Here is a 6,364-nt window from a genome sequence, read left to right on the forward strand (position 1 = left end):
ATAAGATGCACACATGAAGTATGGGGACATTATGGAATGAGTAAATGTACTGCAAAAATTGCAACACTTTGTTATTTTCCAAATTTGAGGAGGTGAGTCCTACAGGTATTAAGAAAGTGTGCAATATGCCAAAAATCAAAACAGTCCAGTGTGTCAAAATATACTGCGCTACACCTAATACTCACAAAAAAAACCCTCTAGATATCATATCCCTGGACACAGCTGGTCCATATCAAAGAAGTAAAGGAGGAGTAAAATTCGTAGTAGCACTATATGACATTTTCTCAAAATATACCAAAATGTATGCCATTAAAATGCAACAGCCACAAATATCAGAAAAAGAATTGAGGGAGACTATTTGAGAAGAGTGGGTAAACCAAAGGTACTACTAACTGAAAATGCTTCATATTTCGTTGGGCAAAAGTGGAACCAATTTATGACCTCACAGGGCATAAAGCACATAGTAGTAAGCTTTTTTCTCCCAGAAGCAAGTCCATTTGAATGGGTCTTTAAAGAATTTAACCAGGTTATTAGGACATACACCCCTCACAAACACATCCAATGGTTATAATATGTAACACCTTTCATGCAAGTTGTCAATAACCTTCCATATTCTTCAACAGGTTTCACACCTAATGAATTGATGTTCCAGACAAAGCAAACAATGAATGGGAGTCACCCATACCAAAGGTACCCACAACAGAACTGACACTACAAGACAAAATCAAACAAGACATGACTACACTAGAAAACAGGGCCAAGTATGAGCTGGAATCCAAAATTTTCGGGACTGGTGCTGCCATCTGGAAAGTAGGAGTAGTAGTTTTTTGCACGGCTAGGTGGCAAGAGCTGAAAATCTGATGAGTCAGTGTGAGAAGTGGCATTCAGCTGGGAGGATGTGTTGCATATCCACAGTGAATTCCGTAATACTCTGTGTTTGGTGTGTGGCAATTTTATAATGGATCTGCAAACAGAACAGCGCATGTGTATCAGATTCTGTACGAATCTCAGGAAAAATGCTACAGAGATCCTTACAATGATTCAACCAGTGTTTGAGGGACAGACCATGAGCTGTACGCATGTGTTTGAGTGGCATGCTCATTTGAGGGCCAGCCATACAGACGTCGAAGATGATGCTCACACTAGAAGGCCCGTTAGCAGCACAATGCCAGACATTGTTGCCAAACTTCAACAACTGGTTTGTGCAGATTGACATCAAACTATTCAAGACATTGCAGATGAAGTGGGTATTGGTTATGGGACATGTCAACAAATGTTGAGTGATGAATAAGGCATGCATCATTTGTGCCAAGGATCTTGATTGCCGATCAGAAGGCACAGAGTGTTGAAGTGTGCATGGACCTTCATCAGACTGCATCTAATGATGCAACATTGTTGTCATGGGTTATCACCAGTGATGAGAACTGGATTTACGGTTGTGACCCAGAGACAAAGCAACAATCGTCCCAGTGGAAGAGCCCGGGCTCTCCAAGACCCAAAAAAGTGAGACAGGTGAAGAGCATGATCATCGTTTTCTTTGATACCAAGGGAATTGTGCACAAAAAATTCGTCCCACCCAACCAAACAGTGAATTCTGTGTACTACTGTGACATTTTGCGATGGCTCCGTGAAAACGCGCGGCGACGACAGCCTGAACTTTGGCGTCCAGGGAAAGCACCCTGTCGCACGTCTTTGCTCAGTGAGCCGTGTGTGGCTCGTGTTGATACCATTCATAGCTTGGCGTCTCATAATAGTGATAGTGGCGTCTCATTTTCCTAGTGTGTTCAGTGGCACCACTACGTTTGCTCACCTTGTCTGTCCAAGAGTGGCAGCAGCAGCGCTTATCGATAGCATGTACTATGGTACCATCTTTGGGGACGCCTCTAGTATTTCTGGGTCATTGTGTGTCGAGTGAGTGGAGTTGGGATGGAACAGCAGTGAGGTCCAGACAGCCAGTAGTCACTCGACCGCTGACGACACACGTGCACTGTCCAATGGAAGGATGTGGTTGCGAGAGTGCATGACCACATCGAGGACTGGATTCCACGAGTTTTAGTTGAATGGACCATGATATTTTAGTTGCGCAACTTACACTTGTGTGTGTGTGTGTGTGTGTGTGTGTGTGTGTGTGTGTGTGTGTGTGTGTGTGTGTGTGTCTGCTCATTGAAGTGACCTCATGGCAATAAGTTGTCTGTCGACAATTTATACTGGGATCTTTCCCATGCCTGACTTGATTGGTGATGACTGTTGGTTGGTCGTTTGGTCAGTTGTCGCAGCCGATGGTGTGTATTTGGTCTTCTGATTGCTTCTGGCTTCTCTGTGTTTGTACCGACTTATAATTCATCCGTGTTGTTTCACAGTGACTGGTTTTAGTATTGTGAGTTGTTGGTGGAACTGTTTTCCCAGATCCATGTGTATCATGTGCTTTTGAATGAGCAGTTATTTTATGCTGTCTGCATACTGGATTTGCAGTAGGGGGAGCTGCGAATGGACTTCAGGCAGTTCAGGGGCTTCGGACAGAGCAGCGAGGAGGTCCACAGCACGAGGGCAGGCCGGGACCACTGGTGGCGTGCAGGCGCTATCGGATTGAGGGGCTGTAGCCGACGACCAAACCCAGGAAGTTTCAAGTTGAGTGAAACGTATCTGTACTGAAACCTCCACTTTGAGGTCTCGCTGTTGTTTGCGTGTTGCTGCTCCCAGGGTTGGCGAGACCAACCGCAACAAGTGGAGTATGTCTGGTTGGCGGAAGCTATTAGCTCCCTTCTACTCCTTGATGTTAGTTTGGATTTAGTATTATTCTTATTATTGAAGTGAAACCAGAGGTATTTTCACGCCCTAGTTACCTGCCCTGGAGTTAGCGTACTTTTTTGGCAGTGTACCTTCCCTCATTGTGTTGATGCTGTCTGACACGGCATGTAGTTTGACAACCTCTTGAATTGTACTGTGCATATGTTTTTGGGAGGTCTACCTTGGTTCTAGTGTTTCCTTTTGCCTTGGGCATGCTTCTGAGAATGTGGTACTGTCGTGTCTCTTCGCCCTTGCCTAAACATATTCCATCGTTGTACCGGTGATGGGACGTTAGGCGGATTGATTAGTCAGTCGGTCAGTACTTAAGCTACCTGTAGAGTGAGTTGCCATCTTGTTATTTGAGTACAGCTCTTGGCTGCCTGTCTCACCGCTTACACAGCTATAGCCACCTTCCTCAGGTCGATCCAGAAAGCACTAGCTGTGGGTCACTCCATCTTATGTGGACAAGTTGTCATAATTGTTTAATATTTACCATTATGTTTTAAGATGTTATTGCCTCCCTCACTTGTAATTCTGGTCTTCAGCCGTTAATTGTTTGTAACACTGCTTGTGGCCTTCAGCCGACAAATTATTTTCAATTTTCTTTTAGTGAGGCCTACAGCTGTCACTCTAGCTTGTTCCAAGTTATTAAGATTATTAGAAAGGGTTTTAGTATTTTTAAAGTGTAATTGTCCACCTTATTTGTAATTCAAGCCTTCAGCCCTTGTGTATTCTGAAATTGCTTGTGGCCTTCAGCCCACAAATAATTTTCAACCTTCTTAATCAGGCCTTCAGCCGTCGACTGTGTGTAACATTGTTGTGGCCTTCAGCCAGTCAATAATTTGCAATTTTTTCTTAATAAGGCCTTCAGCTGTTACTATAGCTTGTTACTATTTTGATTGTTAAGAATATAATATCTTAGTGTTTGTTAATGTGTAACTGCCTTCCTCACTTGTAATTCAGGCCTTCAGCCATTGTGTATTCTGAAACTGCTGCTGGCCTTCAGCCATTAATTGTTTTTAACATTGTTTGTGGCTTTCAGCCGACAAATAGTTTTAGTTCTGTCTTGGTAAGGCCTTTAGCTGTCACTATAACTTATTGCAGTTAGTAAGATTGTTAAAAGGGTTTTTGGTATTTTTAACGTGCAATTGTCAACCTTATTGGTAAATCAGGCCTTCAGCCATTGTGTATTTTTGAAATTGGTTCTGGCCTTCAGCTGACAAACAATTTTGAACCTAGAATGAAATTTTCACTCTACATCGGAGTGTGTGCTTGAACCTTCTTAATCAGGCCTTCAGCCGTTGATTTTGTGTAACATTGCTTATGGCCTTTAGCCAACAGTAACTTGCAATTCTTCTAATAATGCTTTCAGCCGCCAGTGTAGTAAAGTCTTTTAAAAATGATTGTTGAGAGCTTTTTTCTTTTTTTTTTTTTTTTTTTTTTTTTTTTTTTTTTTTTTTTTTTTTTTTTTTTAAAAAAAAAATAAAGTGTATGTGTTTTCTGTGCAACCAACAGTAACTGATTAGGCCCCATCCACACCTTCCCTGCTTTTCCTAAGTCCCACGTTTCACTCACCAGGACCTTTTTGGCAAAAAACAACATGGCGGTTGTACCCCACCCACTGTACTTGCCAGATTTGGCACCTTGTGCCTTCGCGCTATTCCCAAAACTGAAACTCAAGTTGAAAGGCCGTTGGTTTGGCACTCTACAGAGGATTCAAGAAGCATCACTGGTGGTGATAAATACCCTCATAAAATAAGACTTTCAGAAAACGTTTGACCAGTGGCAGAAGTGCTGGGACCGGTGTATACATGTGGATAGGAACTCCTTCGAGGGTGATGGTGACCATTTGTCCAAAGGTAAGGTTTTCAACAGATGGCACCACCAGTCCCAAAAATTTTGGATAGCACCTTGTATTGAAAGAAAATTTATAACAAGAAAGTGAAATGTGTTACACAATTTTTTGAAGGGCAAGAAGTCCTCTTACAGACTCACCCTAAACTGACAAAATTTGGCAAACTCAATAAGAAGTGGCCATTACTCTATTCAGGACCATATGTAATTTCCAAAATACCATATCCTGGGATGTACAGATTATTCTATGAGAAAACAGGAAGAGACAAGGGTCTCTACCCTCACAAAAATAGAAAAGCCTTTATAGAATGATGATGGTAACATTTTTTTTTATCACAATATAATTGTACAGAGTGTACATAATTCTAAGTGTAATTTTTCTTCTGGAGTGTATTTTAAGATAAAGTAATGTGCATAGGCATAAATAATTTTTTTGTTTGTACACATAGGCATAAAAATTAACAGCAGTGAGAAATAACACACCACTTCATGCGAAGTTAAAGTACTTGCATAAACGAAATTAGCTTATGGCTCAGCTGTCACATGCTCAACAATACACACTGATGTCAGTAGCATGAGAGGAGATATTGGCCTGTGCGCATGCGCAACAGATTGGCTGAAGGCACAGCCAAAATAGCAATGCAATGTGTACTTAACCTAAATACAAGGTAAACAGAAATACTATGCAAATACATCTACTGTCTAAGAACTAAGGAACCTATTGATATTTGTACACACAGATTTAATTAAATACTAAGCTATATACAACTTATTTACAACTGAAAGGAAACATTATGGAAAAACTATACAAGATGTGTAAGCTAAGGACTAATGACATAGTACCATAAAAAATTTCAGATAATTTTCTTTGCAGAGTGAATGGTCATAATGAGTAACAGAATAAACAAATGTTTATGAATTTACACAAAGTATGAAAATATTTGCAGATGTATGTGATGAGCAAATGTATTAGTGGCCACCGAGCTACGAAATGCAATTAATTTTAAGTTTTTTTCTTTCAGTGACCAGTGCATCATCACACCGCAGAAGAAGAGAATGACGTTGAGAGTAGCAGGTACCAAATGAAGAAATGGGCCACACCTCGAGTAAACAATTTAGTTATAAGGATATTTACAGTAAAGGTCATAAGGCAAATGAGAAATGAAATATGCATTGTCACAGTGTGTCTATGTGACAATTATCACTAGCTATTAGCTGCAGAGTACACATAAAAATTTAGGCATGACATTTTACAAAAACCAATTAATTTTTTATTGTCATACGTGAATACTTGAATAATGACATTTCCAGGTATTTGAGAAGTATGAGGGTCACTCCAAAAGAAATGCACACTATTTTTGTAAAAATACAGTTTTCATTCTGCATGTGTGAAAGTTTTACAGTGTATAGAAACATCCTTCCTGCTTGTTTTCAGTTAGTTCAACCTGTTCCCGTGAGTGGCGCCATCACTGCATGTCTTCAAGATGGCTGCTACAGTTGACGTTCGTCAGAAGCAATGTGCTGTCATAGAATTCCTGTGCTGTGAAAACAAGACAGTGGGAAACACCGACAAGAGGTTGAAAAAGGTGTGTGGAGATGCTGCTGTTGATCGCAGTACAGTTAGTTGGTGGGCAAGTAGGTTACGTGATGAAAGCGGGCACGGCAATATTGAGGATTGTCCTTGCAGCGGCAGGCCTCATACTGCAAACACTCCAGAAAATGT

Source organism: Schistocerca piceifrons, chromosome 6 (genome assembly GCF_021461385.2).
Source record: "Schistocerca piceifrons isolate TAMUIC-IGC-003096 chromosome 6, iqSchPice1.1, whole genome shotgun sequence".
Lineage (NCBI taxonomy): Eukaryota > Metazoa > Arthropoda > Insecta > Orthoptera > Acrididae > Schistocerca > Schistocerca piceifrons.